At 43.6% G+C, this 16,649-nt stretch overlaps 1 protein-coding gene across 2 annotated transcripts in view; it reads left to right on the top strand.

Annotated features, from left to right (window-relative positions):
* Positions 1 to 16,012: 16,012 nt before the first annotated feature.
* ACVRL1 (activin A receptor like type 1) overlaps positions 16,013 to 16,649 on the top strand; it is a 68,359-nt gene continuing 67,722 nt past the window's right edge. For both annotated transcript variants that reach the window (XM_069970141.1, XM_069970140.1), the window contains exon 1: positions 16,013 to 16,271. The gene's annotated coding sequence lies outside the window, so the exon portion shown is untranslated. The remainder of the gene's footprint in view (positions 16,272 to 16,649) is intronic.

Here is a 16,649-nt window from a genome sequence, read left to right as displayed (position 1 = left end):
GGTTAAAGTGGCCGGCGCTACACACTCGCAGCGGCGATGAAAATTACCCTGCGGGTATGTAACCTTAGTGGAGATCACACTACAAGGATTTGCAGTGGATTTCGCTGCAAACTCGCAGCGTGAAATCCACTGCAAATCCACTACGTGTGAAGCTACCCTTAGGGACAAGTTGGGACAAGTTTCCCAGGATTGGATCCAGCTTTTCCCAGCATCCTGGGAGCAGTGCCAGGGAGCGGGGCAGCGCTGAAAAGAAGTCAGTTTGATGAGCAGACCACTGATCAAACAAAGCACTTTGCTTCGCTTAGATGAGTGCTTCGCTTTCTCTATAGGCTTAGATCACTAAAGATCCAGCAAAGGTCTCAGGAAGAGGCTGGCTACGAGCCAGATGTCCATCTACAGGTGTTCTATTGACCTTACACCACTACTGTCATAGGCCATCATGGTGCAGCGCAAGATGGAAATGGAAGCTGAAGTCTGGAGCCTGCAGCATTTGCAGACTTGTGGCCAGGGCCGGACTGGGACTGAAAATCAGCCCTGGCATTTCAGAGCACACAGGTCCACTCGCCGTGCGGTGAAAAGTTATGAGACAATGTTGTGAGTGCAGCACGGCTACATGTTGTATCATCACGGCCATGACTGGAATTACAGATAATAACACAATAAATGGGGTCATAAGCTTCTGTCTCTGTACTGTGTAGCGGTACTGCAGTTACAGGTCGTCACCACTACCCAGTGTACAGAGACAGACTGCTTCCGGCCCCGGTCACCGTGTTGAGTTTAACACCACCACCACATACCTACTAATATAACCGCATACTGACTAATAACACCGCATACTGACTAACACCACTGCATACTTACTAATGCTACTGAATAACATCCACTGTACACAGATCACTATCACCTTATCCAGTCATATAGAGGTGGACCCAGCTCCACACAGGTTTTGTACACCATATACATTACAGTGCAGTTATATCAGGTGACTCACAGGGGATGCCTTCTCTGATCGGAGTTCTTCCCTTTTCATTTTCTTTGTCTTCTGCCCTGGGCCATTATGAGAACTCCGAGCCACAAATCTACCAGAGAAACATATTAGGCTCCTCACTCTTGCATCATCCTCATATCTCTACAAACTGCACATCTGTATTGGCCCCTTTACACCCTTGTTTAGTGGGTATGCTGACTCTATGTTGTCCCCCTTATAGTATATATCCCCCTTTATGTAGCCTCCTTATAGATAGTCCCCCTCTGTGTATCCCCTATAGTATATGCCCCCCTCTATGTAGCCTCCTTATAGATGGTCCCCCTCTGTGTATTCCCTATAGTATATGCCCCCCCTCTATGTAGCCACTTTATAGGTGGCCCCTTGTTCAGTCTTTCATATAGATGGTCCCATGTGCATCTACTTAAGAGCCCCCCCTCTGTGTAGTCCCCCTATAGTAGATGACACCCTGTGTGCATCCCCTATGGTATATGGCCCTCCTCTCTGTAGCCCCTCCTTATAGATGGCCCCCTTATGTTGTCCCCCTATAGATGGCCCCCTTATGTTGTCCCCCTTATAGGTGACTCCCTTGTGTTGCCCCCCTATAGAAGGCCCCCCTCCCCTTATAGATGGCTCCCTATGTTGTCCCCTTATAGATGTCCTTCTCTCCCCCTATTTTATCCTCTTCTAGATGGCCCCCTCTCTTCCTATATTGTCCTCTTATAGATGCCCCCCTCTTCCCCTATGTTGTCACCTTATAGGCCCCCTCTCCCCCTATGTTGTCACCTTATAGGCCCCCTCTCCCCCTATGTTGCCCCCCCCTTATAGATGGCCCCCTCTTCCCCTATGTTGATCCCCCCTTATAGATGACCCCCTCTCCCCCTATGTTGTCCCCGATTATAGATGTATGGGACACGGCGTATGAGACCGGACGTTTTGTGACCCGGGTTACAGAACTGTCGGTGTGAAGATCAGCACGGCCTTAGCACATAATGGAGAGTGCGGCCGGAGCCGCACTCTGCATTGTTTGAACTGACACTTCTGTGTGGCCGCTATTTAATGAATAGCGGACACACAAAACTGACATGTCCCTTTTCCGTGATGCCAGTTGGAGTCCTGACCAAAATGTATACTATTTGTATCTTTGCATTAATCACGGCCAGTGTTGCAAATTGCAACAATGGCTGTAATTTATGTAAAAGATACATTGTGTGAACACGGCCTGAGGCTGGGTTCACACACTGTATACTTCAGGCAGTATTTGGTCCTCAAGTCAGGTCCTCATAGCAACCAAAACCAGGAGTGGATTGAAAACACAGATAGGCTCTGTTCACACAATGTTGTAATTGAGTGGATGGCCGTCATATAACGGTAAATAACTGCCATCATTTCAATATAACAGCCGTTGTTTTAAAATAACAGCAAAAATTTGCCATTAAATGACGGCCATCCACTCAATTACAACATTATGTGAACATAGCCTTTCTGTGTTTTCAATCCACTCCTGGTTTTGGTTGCTATACAGCCTCAAATATACGTAGTGTGAACCCAGCCTTATACTGTATACTGAATTTTACTATAAAGTGGCCAACCCCTTTTAAGGAGTGTATGTATAATCCACCATGAAAAATGAATACATATTGATAATAAATTATGTAAAAAAAATTCACACAGAGAGTACGTATTCCACATATTCTTGTAAGTGTAACTCGAGCATGCTCGTGTCTGATCGTTTGGCATTCAAATACCTAGGGAGTCTGGAAAAACAAGGACACAGCCTATGGCTATGTTCACACACAGTATTTTTGCCCAGTATTTTGGTCAGTATTTTTCAACCAAACCCAAGAGTGGATTGAAAACACAGAAAGGCTATGTTCCCACACTGTTAAAATTGAGTGAATGGCCGCCATTATACGCCAAATAACGGCTGTTGTTTTAAAATATTTGTCATTAAATGGCGACTATCCACTAGATTTCAACAGTGTGTGAACATAGCCTAAGGCTGTATCCATGTTTTCATAAACTTCATAGGGCTGCCTCCAACTTCTTTACCAGCCGGTATTTAAATGCCGAACTATCAGACTCAAGCATGTTTGAGACGCTCTCATCTCTAGTAACATAAGAATGCTTTGCAGGAATTCTTTTTTGCATAATCTATTATCTATATATCTGAAATGTTCATGGTGGATTATACATATAATTCTGGAAGGGTTGGGCCACTTTATTGTGATTTTATACTAAGCACTGTATTAAAAAGTGTATGTGCTGGAATCTCTTGCTGCTGCTGTGCTGTGGATAGGGGAAAAGTGAAAATTTCCTAGATAACCTCTTTAAGGAAAATGCTGGCAACCAGGGGCGTAGCTAATGTCTCCTTGGGCCTGGTGCGAGAGGTCAACTTGGGCCCCCCCTTTCACGACCAAGTGATGCTACATATATATGTACCGCAAGACAGATATTACGAATAACACCAGCATATAGGAAGAGAAAATATTATCACCATACATATTACCGCCACTGTTACTGACCAAATCCTGTATACTGAGACCAATAATACCAGTATACAGGTGGATGCAGCTCTACACAGATTTTGTACACAGATTGGCAACCAATCTCAAGTGTGAACAGCTATGTCTGAACTTGTGTCTAATAATTAAACTGTACAGACACTTTAAAAACTTTTCGGGTAAAGCTGGGCCAGATGTGCAACAGTACATAGGCATCCGATCTGAGCATGTCCGGCCCAGCAATGACATCGGCAGGCCCCTCCACTCCCAGAAAGGCCATGATTAGAGAAGATTTTTCACACTGGTTATGACTACTTTGCCGCTGAGGACCGCCCACGTGACTACATGTGGGTAGTAATTTACATATGGCGCAGAAAGTTTTTTTTTCAGGGGCTTTGAGGGAAGCTGATAGTGATTAATAATATGTTCAGAATCTGTGCGAGGGGCTTTTAACAATGTATGAAAAGCTGCACAGCTATTTCTTCTAGTGATTGGTTCCCTTTAATCCACAGCACAAATCAATGGCATATTTGTCCAATGCAAATCCAGAATATGTGAACATATTGTAATGCAGGCACATGAAGTGGAGCACAGTTCCTGTGACATGTAGAATCTACATACCAGTACCCGTGTAACTTTTCTCTTCATATGTTCTATTCCACTAAAAAGATTTTGTAGCACAATTTTTTAGTAACATTTCTCCTGCAATAATTAGAATCACCACAAGATGGGGTTGTTTTGCATTTTTTGAACAGTGTCATCTCAAACTAAAAAAAAATCTCATAATTTAATAACATGGAGATGTGTGTAAGTATAATGTATAAATGTAAAATGCAATTGTTTATATTTGTGGATGATGTGTGTAGGCTTTGTGTATGTAAAGTATACATATCATGTGTGCCATGTTTCTAAGGTATTAATGGGGTGAGTGTGTGAGTAGCACAAATAGTATGTGTCCATTATGTGAGCAGCACATGCGGTATGTAGTGGGTATGTTATTGGCACATGCAGTATGTAGTCGGTATATTAGCGAAACATGTATGCAATGGGTATGTTATTGGCACATGCAGTATGTAGTGGGTATATTAGTGGAACATGTATGTAGTGGGTATGTTAGTGGCACATGCAGTATGTAATGGGTATGTTAGTGGCACATGCAGTATGTAATGGTTATGTTAGTGGCACATGCAGTATGTAGTGGGTATGTTAGTGGCACATGCAGTATGTAATGGGTATGTTAGTGGCACATGCAGTATGTAGTGGGTATGTTAGTGGCACATGCAGTATGTAATGGGTATGTTAGTGGCACATGCAGTATGTAATGGGTATGTTAGTGGCACATGCAGTATGTAGTGGGTATGTTAGTGGCACATGCAGTATGTAATGGGTATGTTAGTGGCACATGCAGTATGTAGTGGGTATGTTAGTGGTGCATGCAGTATGTAGTCGGTATGTTAGTGGCATATGCAGTATGTAGTCGGTATGTTAGTGGCACATACGGTATGTAGTGGGTATACTAGTGGCACAGGCAGTATGTAGTGGGTATGTTAGTGGCACATACGGTATGTAGTGGGTATACTAGTGGCACATACGGTATGTAGTGGGTATGTTAGTGGCACATACGGTATGTAGTTGGTATGTTAGTGGCACATGCAGTATGTAGTGGGTATGTTAGTGGCACATGCACTATGTAGTGGGTATGTTAGTGGCACATACGGTATGTAGTGGGTATACTAGTGGCACATGCAGCATGTAGTGGGTATGTTAGTGGCACATATGGTATGTAGTGGGTATACTAGTGGCACATGCGGTATGTAGTGGGTATGTTAGTGGCACATACAGTATGTAGTGGGTATACTAGTGGCACATTCAGTATGTAGTGGGTATGTTAGTAGCACATGCACTATGCAGTGGGTATGTTAGTGGCACATACGGTATGTAGTGGGTATGTTAGTGGCACATATGGTATGTAGTGGGTATGTTAGTGGCACATGCAGTATGTAGTGGGTATGGTAGTGGCACATACGGTATGTAGTGGGTATACTAGTGGCACATGCAGCATGTAGTGGGTATGTTAGTGGCACATATGGTATGTAGTGGGTATACTAGTGGCACATGCGGTATGTAGTGGGTATGTTAGTGGCACATACGGTATGTAGTGTGTATACTAGTGGCACATGCAGTATGTAGTGGGTATGTTAGTGGCACATACGGTATGTAGTGGGTATACTAGTGGCACATACGGTATGTAGTGGTTATGATGGGTCTAGATGGTATTCACTCCAGAGTTCTTAAAGGGGTATTTGATGCTAGCGAAAATAAAAAAAATAGACAAAAAGTATCTGTATGCTCTCATCAGACCCCACATTTAATCCCTATGCTAAAATCACACTGTTCCACGGACCACATAGACCTTCATTCCAGCTGTCATCTTGCTCTCCACTTTGGGAGCCTGACACGCTATGACAACTTCCTCCCCCTCCTGTGATGCCTAGCACCATTCAGCTCTCCAGTAGACTTGCCTATCTCACCGCCCATACTACAAATCAAGTCAGTGACCTCTCCCCCAGCCGCACATGCACAGTTACACTGCTACACACACATATACTGTATATGTATATGTTTATTGGCTATGCCAGCACTGTGCACACAGCACTGGCATCGTAGGGAGATACTGAATCTTTGCATCCCTGTTGTGCATGCTTCTGTTGATGAAGCTCATTGGGCACTGTAGTCAGTGAAGGTGTTAACTGCATCAGCAAATAGAAGCCAACCAGCGAACGTCACATTCCACATAGGACTATTGACGAACAGAGAGAGAAATCGGAGTAAACCCTGCCTCCTGAATTGCATACATTTTGTGATGCATTGTCACGAAATGGTGTCGGGAGAGAGAAATGCAGAGACGGTGTGGCAAGCAAGGGTGGATGAAATTGCTAATTCTGAAGCTAACGCAAGGCCATTACAAAGTTATAAGTTTTTGGGGGGAAATTTCCCAGTGTCAGACTACTCTTTAAAGAACTCAGATCTGTGATTGCTCCCCCCGATTGATCTGAATAACCAATCCCTCCTAGTAGGAGGTGTTCCTGATTGGAGAACAGCCATAGTTATACCCATCCACAACAAGGGTAGTAGAGAAGAGCCCAGTAACTTCAGGCCAGTAGTAGTAAAAATGATGAAATATCTTCTAAAAAATACAGACATGGAGAGCAAGGAGCTGCTGCACCTCATATCTATGGCTGACACTAATGCCTCTCGGCTACATTTAAAAACCAACGCCAGGATGTTGGTATATAATTTGATCAAACCATATTGCCTCATCTATGACGTGCAGGTCCCCTGGCCCACATGAGTCCCAAACTAAATCAACACTGTGTCGGTCAGCGACCGTCAACCACGCAAAGTGAGTGCAAGCAGGGAAGGGAGGCCTTGGAATGGCCCTGCAACCCCACTGTCACAGGACCAAACCCCAAGGCCCCCCCCCCCAAACCCAGCAGGGCGGAGAAAGCGGCCACCAAGCAACACAAGTGTGAACAAGGTCTTACTGCTCACCACTGCACAGTGAACGCCAACCCCGCAAAGCATGCGCAAGCAGAAAAGGAGGGCCACGGAATGGCCCTGCAACCCCAATGTCACAGGACCAAACCCCAAGGGCCTGCCCCAAACCCCGCAGGTGGAGAAAGCGGCCACCAAGCAACACGAGTTCGAACAAGCTGTTACCTCTCACCATTGCTCCTGCAGGAAGAATAGGAGAACTAGGAGGTACTTACCATGTGTGCACAGGTGCCTCCTGCTAATTGGGGTCAAATGGGTCTTACCAGGAGGAGTGCTAGCCACTCAGATAAGGGAGAAAAGTAAAATACGGATGTTTGTTTTTAATGTAGCTGAACAAGCTTTTGTGTCAACCATGGGTGTGATGTGCAGCCATTTTTGTCCTTTAGGCTTGTGCATATTTTATGTATTCTGTCCCTTTTTTCATTGTGACTAGCACTCCTCCTTTGTAAGACCCATGTGATCCAAATAAGCAGGAAGCACCTGTGTACATATGGTAAGTACCTCCTCTTTTCTCCCATTCTACTTGCAGGAGCAATGGTGAGAGGTAACAGCTTGTTCACACTTGTGTTGCTTGGTGGCCGCTTTCTCCACCTGCGGGGTTTGGGGCAGGCCCTTGGGGTTTGGTCCTGTGACATTGGGGTTGTAGGGCCATTCCGTGGCCCCCCTTTTCTACTTGCGCATGCTTTGCAGGGTTGGCGTTCACTGACTGGCACAGTGCTGTTTGGTTAGGGACTCATGTGTATCAGAGAGCTGCACGTGGTACATGAGGCAATATGGTTTGTTTAAATGATATACTAACTTATGATGTTGGTTTTTAATGTAGCTGAACAAGCTTTCGTATCAACCATGGGTGATATGTGCAGCCATTTCTGTCCTTTAGGCTTGTGCATATTTCATGTATTCAGTCCCTTTTTTCATTGTGGCTAGCACTCCTAAGACCCATGTGATCCAAATTAGCAATAAGCACCTGTGAACATTTGGTAAGTACCTCCTCTTTTCTCCAATTCTACCTGCAGGAGCAATAGTGAGAGGTAACAGCTTGTTCACACTTGTGTTGCTTGGTGGCCACTTTCTCCGCCGGCGGGGTTTGGGGGGGCCCTTGGGGTCTGGTCCTGTGACATTGGGGTTGCAGGGCCATTCCTTGGCCCCCCTTTTCTGCTTGCACACGCTTTGTGGGGTTGGTGTTCACTGACCGGCACAGTGTTGTTTGGTTAGGGACTCATGTGTATCAGAGACCTGCACGTGGTACATGAGGCAATATGGTTTGATCAAATTATATACTAACTTCTGATGTTGGTTTTTAATGTAGCTGAACAGGCTTTCGTTTCAACTATGGGTGCGATGTGCAGCCATTTCTGTCCTTTAGGCTTGTGCATATCTTCTAAAAAATAATAATTGGTCAAAACCAATGATCTGATTCCCCCAAACCAGCATGGCTTTACTGCAGGCCGATCATGTCAAACTAATCTCGCTGATTTCTTTTACTATGTCACAAAAGTGCAGGATGAAGGTGGTGCTGTGGATATCGCCTATCCGGACTTCAACAAAGCCTTTGATACTGTTCCCCCTAAAGAGCTGACAGAGAGTTTAGAGAAAATTGCACTTAGGGCCATATTACACGTCGCAATCACTAATGTAAACAAGCGCAGATACATATTTATTGGGGAATCTAACAGGTGGCCAAATTCAAAGGGACTGACTTTTTACATTCCTGTTTTGCTTAAAGGGTGGCCTGAAAATCAGCTAAGCACAGGTTGCCCTTGATGCCCAACAATGAGCTGCAATCTGTAGAAGAACCTGGCTGCAAGGGAAAATGAAGAATTACATACATTCCACTGAAAGAAATGAGCTGTCTGTGAGATATATGGGTGTCCTGCACCCTCCTTAGATAAAGATGCACTTTGTAGCCTCTGACTGCTAGAGATAAATGGTAGAAACCACAATGGAGGAACCCATCTATTAGCCTATAAAGTGAGTCTGCCATTTTGCTTAGTGTAAGAGCTGCCTATTACAAGGACAGGGCCACTTTCCTATAACCCTGAATGACACAAACCATATTGAAGAAATAGAGAATACAGTGGATTCTCAGCTACGATTAATATGCTGCTGTATATACATTGACCAGTCACTGCTGAGTGGGGATAACCTTGAATTCTTCCATCGTTCCTATTAGCCAAATAGCACAATAATTTTTTTTGCCATCTGGGCTACTTTGAGAGCAGACTTGTTCCTATAATATGTGGTCCTTACATAGGTCAGTATGTTCATCTAACAGATGGGTCACAGCCATAAAGGGTGGCGGCCCAGCCCAAAGCCTCTTAGTCATCATTGTAATAACATGTCTGTACAGTCACTAAGGAGTTAAGACGCACACCAGACCACATACAACTTGGTTACAAAGAATTTGGCCCCCACTCTTGTTGGATTGCAACAACAGCCGTGATTAATAGAACATTTACATTGTGCTGCAGGTTATGGAATCACTGCCGGAGTGTATACACTTAGTATAAGCTCTGGCTGGGATCCCTAGTGACCACAATGAAAACTGACATGTCAGTTTTGTGCGGCCGCTATTTATTGAATAGCAGACACACAACCCTGACAGTGCACACTTTCCATGCGGGCACACGGATGATCCCGCATCCCAATTCAATAGAAATTAATTTTATTCCGATAAACCTCACTGACACCAGCTGTTCTGTGACACGGCCGGGTCACAGAACGACCAGTGTCATGTGTTTTGTGAACATGGCCTTACAATGTTTTTTTCCAACCTCGTACAGTGTACAGTCATGGCCAAAAGTTATGAGAATGACACAAATATTATATTTTCACATGATCTACTGCCCTCTGGTTTTTATGTGTGTTTGTCAGATGTTTTTATCACATACAGAAATATAATTGCAATCATATTATGAGTAACAAAAGCTTTTACTGACAGAATGAGTTAATGCAGCAAGTCAATATTTGCAGTGTTGACCCTTCTTCTTCAGGACCTCTGCAATTCTCCCTGGCATGCTCTCAATCAACTTCTGGACCAAATCCTGACTGATAGCAGTCCATTCTTGCACAATCAATTCTTCCATTTTGTCAGAATTTGTTGGTTTTTGTTTGTCCACCCGTCTCTTGATGATTGACCACAAGTTCTCAATGGGATTAAGAACTGGGGAGTTTCAAGGCCATGGACCCAAAATCTCTATGTTTTGTTGCCTGAGCCATTTAGTTATCACCTTTGCTTTATGGCAAGGTGCTCCATCATGCTGGAAAAAGTATTGTTGATCGCCAAACTGCTCTTGGACGGTTGGGAGAAGTTGCTCTTGGAGGACATTCTGGTACCATTCTTTATTCATGGCTGTGTTTTTAGGCAAGACTGTAAGAGAGCCGATTCCCTTGGCTGAGAAGCAACCCCACACATGGATGGTTTCAGGATGCTTTACAGTTGGCATGAGGCAAGACTGGTGGTAGCGCTCACCTCGTCTTCTCTGAATAAGCTGTCTCCGCCTCACAGTGCATGCAGATGCCCTCACACCTGCCTGCTGCCATTCCTGAGCAAGCTCTGCACTGCTGGTAGCCTGATACCGCAGCTGAAACACTTTTAAGAGACGGTAATGGCGCTTGCTGGTCTTTCTTGGGCGCCTTGGAGCCTTTTTGGCAACAATGGAACCTCTCTCCTTGAAGTTCTTGATGATGCGATAGATTGTTGACTGAGGTGCAATCTTTCTAGCTGCAATACTCCTCCCTGTTAGGCCATTTTTGTGCAGTGCAATGATGATTGCATGTGTTTCTTTAGAGATAACCATGGTTAACAGACGAGAAACAATGATGCCAAGCACCAGCCTCCTTTTAAAGTGTCCAGTGGTGTCATTCAAACTTAATCATGACAGATTGATCTCCAGCCCTGTCCTCATCAACACCCACACCTGTGTTATTGGAGCAATCACTGAAACAATGTTAGCTGGTCCTTTTAAGGCAGTGTTTTGGGGGATAAAGTTCATTTTCTAGGCAAATATTGACTTTGCAAGTAACTGCTGTTAAGCTGATCACTCATTATAGCATTCTGGAGTATATGCAAATTGCCATTTTAAAAACTGAAGCAGTAGACTTTGTAAAAATTTATATTTGTATTATTCTCAAAACTTTTGGCCATGACTGTATATGATTAGTGTATATTATTTGCTGTTTTAACGCATATTATTAGCCACTCTATAACATTTTTTTTCTGTCTCTGCATGTCTCCAATATAACTTGTAAATATGCCAGTACACATGATATACGACAACCCCAATGCCCTATATGGATTCTGATATTTACTTCACACCATACTGGCATCGTCTTTTGGGCGCCTTTTGTTAAGTCATAGGTTAACTAATTCACTATTGTTTTCTAAGAGGAGAATCTAGAGACACTTAGTCAATACAAAGATGAGATCATACAAAAATTTAATGAAAGTTGGTATTAAGATAGCTGACCAAAGACATCACGGTGGAATCAAGCAAAGCCTGATTCTCCTTTAGCTTACATGTTTCGGTTACATATTAATCAGTTTTTGCATTTTTTATATGTAGTTGGATTCAGAAGTATTTGGAAAGTAAGAGTTTATATATGGATATTCTGCCTCTCTACACTAGCACAATGGATTTGAAACAGCTGATTTCTCTGTTTTCTTGGAAGTCACAGGCTTCCTGTACCTGACACTCTGCTGCTGCATCCTTAGAAAGAGCCAACATGTGCTGTACATTACTTTCCTCTACCAATCCCCACACTGACAGAGCAATAAGGTTGTATTGTTACAGTGATCTGCAAAGTCTGCTGCTCGCTATCTGCCCAGATTAAAATTGTGACCCAACTTTGACAGTACTCCACCTGCCCTGAACTGTTTTCCGTCTCCCTTACCTGCACGAATATTTAGCCAGCCCTGTCCTACTCCCTGTGTGCCCACCACGTGTGTTACTAGTTTATACACCCCTCGCAAAAGCCTGTACTCTAAGTAAAAGTGGTAATGAAGTTTTGTCAATAGATGTGGCTAGTATGTATACCTTGTATCTAAATATTGCACAGCTGTAGTTGTTGTTTGTGATTTGTGCACCAATTAGAGCTCTTTTCTCTTCTCCACCTATGTATATTCTCCTTCTTCTTTTGCACTCTCTTCTCCATCACTCACAGGAGGTATTACATACGCTGTAGGAAGTTGTCACACTAACACACTAGTTAGTCTTTTCCTGGTTTTCATTGAGGCAAGATGCACAAACCAGATTCTCCTGCAGAGTTTAGCCAGAAGCCTGGCTCTGCCAGGTTCCCTCTCTGGGGAAGTCCAGTGTAGTCTAGACTGGAGTGAGGTAGTTGACAGACACACATGGGAAGCACAGACACTAGTTCCTTGAAGGCAGCACTTCTACTCACTATGCAGTGCTAAACAGTCACCGAGGGCTCAAGTCAGAGATCATCCCAACTCATGCCGTGAACGTATCTAAAGGTGCAGAACAATATCCTGAAGCAATAGGAACTGATACGGATAGAGCAAAGTTGCTAAAAGCTTACATACTCTATCTCGCAGCTTGGGTGTAACTAGAAAATCCTGACCACTCTGCTGAACTCAGGTAACAAGGTCTGGGGCTTGTGTCACCCTAGGAGGATGGGTCACCCGACACTGTAGGGCAATAGGTGGTATCAAGACAGAAGTCAAAACACGGTTACAAGTATTCTCTCTACTCTCAAGTATTGTACTTCTACTACTAAAGTTCTGGCAGAGCACATTACTACTTGGGTTGGGACTCTCACGACCTACTCCTCTCCGCTTCTTTGTACTTACTCTACTTCTCAGCACACAACCAAGCCAGCATGGCTGTACTACCTTTCAAGCTCTCAGCACAGATCCTGTTAGTCAAGTCACAAGTCTATTGTCAAGTCACAAGTCTATTGTCTACTATTGTATTAGGTTTTTCTGATGTGAAGTGAAATAAAGAAGAGTTTATTTATGGTAACAGGACTCGGTGATTATTACTCTAACGCCGACACGGTAATTGCACCTTCCTTGGGTCATCTCTCCTTTCTGTGGGTGGCGGTACCAATAGTCTGGGTGAGTCACAACTCCACTTCGGACCACCATGATAAGCGCCCAAGGGACCCCCTCACAGCCCGGCAGGTCACCGACCACAGGGGAAAGGGTATAGCCAGCCTCCCTAAACTAAAAGCTGGTGTGCCTTCATACCTGTGTGCCCAACCTGCACATGCATCACGACAACCTACCATCTGGCTAAGCTATACTCTGACCAACCACCACAGTAGTGGCGTCACATAGTACCATCTAGCAAGTGACTGGTCGACCACCATAGTGGTGAACCACACCTGTTTTTGCTACATCCTTCTATACCACACTGTACCCACATAGGCAGCTGTCATAGTGACCATGCTATGGTTAATGACTTGGGAGTTCACCCAGTGTAGTGAAGAACCAGGGTTCTTGGCATAATTCCACTGTACATGACGGCAGCACCAGATCCATAACAACAATAGGTAGGCTTGTTACGTATGTAATCGAATTGTAAACTTTCCCTTATACTAAATACAGGCCAGTCAAGGATAGAATGGTCAACAGTCCGGGTCAGAAACCGGCCAAGCAAGGATAAGCCAAAACACAAAAACCAGAGCAGTCCAAGTAAGAAGCCAAGGGTCAAAAACCAAAAGAGTGACATCAGAAACCAAATCAGAGCCAAATACAAAAATCAAAGAACAAGCCAGAGTTATACACATACAGTAACACAATACAAGGCCGAGATCCAGCGACATAGAAGAACAAACAGAAGCCAGAAAACACAGGATAAAGGGAAACTCTGATGATACATAAGACAATAATGGGCAGCTAAGAGCTGCCTATTTAAATTTCCCGCCATCTGTCACTCTGGAGCGATAGGCCGCCTTTAATTGAGCCAATGCTCCAGAGTTTCTGGTCACTCTGCCTGGTCAGACAATAGTACTGGTTGATGTTGCTATCCTAAAGTGAATCTATCAGCTGCAATTTACATTCCACCCTGCTTACACTGTTAGCTGTTCAGACAAGGAGACATTTGGTACCTTTCATATATCCATCTGTAGTTTTTTAAAGTGTCACTGTCACTTCAGAAAACTTTTGACATGTCATAGAGACATGTCAAAATTTTTGATCGGTCCGGGTCTGAGTGTTCAGACCCATGCCATATCAGGAGATAGAGCCGGGGGAAGACGCGCTGAAGTGCATCCTCTCCCAGCTCCGAGTCACATGATAAGTCGGGCTCCATAGAGCTCCACTGTAAGTCCGACTGATCACCTGACTTAGAGCCGGGAGAGGACGTGCTGCAGCGCATCTTCTCCCAGCTCTATCTCCCGATTGGTACGGGTCTAAACACTCAGACCCTCAGATGGCTACTCGTGTTATTTTTTATGCTCTGATTGCTGTCTGCTCAGACGCAGGATTTTCTATTACTTTTGGTACCTCACTTTGGAAATACCTAACTGCTTGTAGTCAGCGGTTGCTATAGAAGACTACTTTGAAACTCTGACCCCTTTCAAATTTTAAGGTAAAAACTGAAAAATTCCTTGGTCTTTGCCCTTTCTTTTAGGACCAAGCCAAATCTGGGTCCATAGTGTTTTTATGGCAATTTCCATGAGAATAGCCATAAGTTTTCAAAGTCAGTTCCCATGATTTGGTATTTTAATAATTATTCAACTGAAGAAGCATAATATGATTCCAGTAAGTTTGGACAGCTCAGGGTGCTTCAAGCTAAAGCAACAAGGTGGCTCTCAATTTACTTGTCATTGTTAAAGAAATGAGGTGAAAGGTACTGTAAATTGTATAGGTCTTTTGGTCACTATTACCAGATGTGTCGGATTGTTTAGAATAAAGACTAGCGTTAAATCATGTTTTTTCAACTGCTGCTTATCAAGCACAATCTAAAAAACAATTTTTTTTCAGTGGGTTTTCTCTGTAGTACTCAAACGCAAAAACTTATTTTTTTGATGAGGGGCCTTATTGTACTGTCTGTCCCCATGATTATTATGTTATCTGACACATCTATAGTTATGGGTCCTACATATATACATACATATATGTGATGTAGCTGCTTACACTCAGATGATATAAATTCCTCCACGAGCTGTATTCTAAGTTTTTTTTATGCGTTTCTCAACTGCAGGAGAAAATGCATATGCTTTGGATTGCCTAAAATACCTATTATTAAAATATTTTAGAGAATCAAAAAAACTGCTTCCAGTACCTGATGCAGTTAAGAAACACATAAAAAAGTGCATTTCAAGTAATTCTAGTATTAACAGTACGAGGAATTATTCTTTGACACATATTAGAAAGCTTTATTTAAACAATTGTTATCTGGCTTTTTACAAAAAAATACATACTGTTGGGTCAAGAAAATATTTTAAAAACTACACTTCCCGTTGGTTCTCCCTAGCTCCCATTCTACCCTGCTCTCCAGGTTTTTCCCTGCCTCTGAGACCTGCGGGACCTGCCTGGTCAGCCAATCACTAATTGAGATGGGACAGTTCTGCAGTGATTGGCAGCAGAATCTCGGAAGCAGACAGAAGTCAGAGGTATCAGGTGACCCGTAGAAGCTGCGGGGGCTAACACAGCCCTAGCAGTATTTATATTTAAAAAACAAACTAACATTGAAATACCCCTTTAAGGGTGCAGTGATACTGTAGACACCAAATAGTAATAAAATAGCTAAATCCAAAATGTTACCATTTCATAAAAGCATCGGGCAGTTGCCTTAAAAATGTCAAATTTGATCTAGAAGAGCTAGAGGCATAGACCCGCCACATACAATGCAGATCATTTCATCATGTGGATAGATGGCAGCTCCAGGACCTCTTAGTCACTTCTCATTAATCCATTTAGTTTGAGCTTTCACATCGGTGGCTGGACTCTGAAAAGGGAACTGTGTCATGTGTTGCATCCTGTATTTAACAAAAAAAAAGACCAACAGGAAGTGCTGGGATTGGTAGCCAGAAAAAAAGAACTGTTTTTAGAGAGAGGAAACTAAAGACATTAAAAAGCCATGACGAGGGTGTGCATAGTTATAATGAAAACCATGAGCAGGCACTGAAAGAAACTTCCAGCTGGAAGAAGGAATCGCAGACGAAAGCTGAGGAACAAAAACCTAAATGGATGAATAAGGCTTTTTAATGCTCTGCCTCCCAGTCTCAGCTGCTCCTGTTGCTCCTCCAGTCCTGTGCAGGTACTGTACGCTACAGTTTTCTCCTTAGACCCCCTATCTCTAACGTCTCAGCTCTGACTTGTAGACAGGGCAGCTGCCCTCTGTCTACAATCTTTCCTTATTTGTTCCATTGTGACGGACATAATAACACGCTGCCTGCATCTATCAGCTGGCTGCCTCACAAAGTATATACCGACCTCTTTATCATAATCCTTGTGTAGTACTCTATTTATATACTAAGGTTACAGAGTCGTTTATATGCGTGTAATGTATATGGATATCGGTAGACCCTCACATGGAGGCATTATTACCATTAGTTTTCTCTAGGGCTCAGGCACACGGCCGTATATCAGCTCCATGTATTTATTTGGAGACTTTCCTGATTCCGTCCTTATTCCA

This window comes from Dendropsophus ebraccatus, chromosome 5 (genome assembly GCF_027789765.1).
Source record: "Dendropsophus ebraccatus isolate aDenEbr1 chromosome 5, aDenEbr1.pat, whole genome shotgun sequence".
Lineage (NCBI taxonomy): Eukaryota > Metazoa > Chordata > Amphibia > Anura > Hylidae > Dendropsophus > Dendropsophus ebraccatus.
This window is presented reverse-complemented; position numbering and strand designations above follow the sequence as displayed.